This window comes from Carlito syrichta, unplaced genomic scaffold (assembly GCF_000164805.1).
Source record: "Carlito syrichta isolate Samal-C Ts95f unplaced genomic scaffold, Tarsius_syrichta-2.0.1 Scaffold303235, whole genome shotgun sequence".
Classification (NCBI taxonomy): domain Eukaryota; kingdom Metazoa; phylum Chordata; class Mammalia; order Primates; family Tarsiidae; genus Carlito; species Carlito syrichta.
This window is the reverse complement of record NW_007247331.1, coordinates 79008-79797: the sequence shown is the minus strand read 5'-3', so window position 1 is coordinate 79797 and position 790 is coordinate 79008. Positions and strand designations below refer to the sequence as shown.

The 790-nt window shown below is 49.9% G+C and overlaps 1 protein-coding gene across 1 annotated transcript in view; it reads left to right on the top strand.

Annotated features, from left to right (window-relative positions):
* Window positions 1-790, top strand: part of RAB19 (RAB19, member RAS oncogene family) — an 18141-nt gene that overhangs the window by 3395 nt on the left and 13956 nt on the right. The window lies entirely within an intron of this gene.

Sequence of the window (790 nt, the reverse complement as noted above, 5' to 3'; positions counted from 1 at the left end):
GTTCGAGACCCACCTGGGCAACTTGGCGAGACCTCATCTTCTACAATAAATCAAAAATGAGCCGGGCATGGTAGCACACGCCTGTAGTTCCAGCTACTTGGAAGGCTGAGGCGGAAGGATCGCCGGAGCTCAGCGGTGGCCGGGAGCAGCCACTGCACTCCAGTCTGGGCGACAAAGTGAGACTCCAACTCAAAAAAAAATAAAATAAAATAAAATTTGGCTGGGTGTGGTAGCTCACGCCTGTAAACCCAGCACTTTGGGAGGCCAAGGCAGGCGGATCACTTGAGGCCAGGAGTTCAAGACCAGCCTGGGCAACATAATAAGACCTTGTCTCTACTAAAAAAAAAAAAAAAAAGGAATAAATTATATATAAATAGTGTGAGAGTATGAGCAAACTGATAGCCTCATTGTGGGAGGGTGTATACATCGGTGCTACTGCTAGAGAGAGTCATTTGGAAAGGTACTATGAAGACATTCCGAAACATGAATAGCTTGAGTGGCCCTTCAAGGACAGAACGGTTCAGCCAATGCTATCACCTTTGCCCGTATTCACACCAATCGGCAGGCTTAAAAGACGAACCCCAAATCTGGACCGAGGGATGATGGAAGTGAAAAGGCAAAGGCAAAGAACATGAGACCCCAGGACAGAACAGGTGTACCTCCCAGACAGAAGCATTCCTTAGAAGGTGGTCCTGAAGCCGGGCGCGCTGGCTCAGCCTGTTATCCCGCGCTTTGGGAGGCTGAGATGAGTGGATTGCCTGAGCCTGCAGGTTCGAGACCTGCCTGGGCA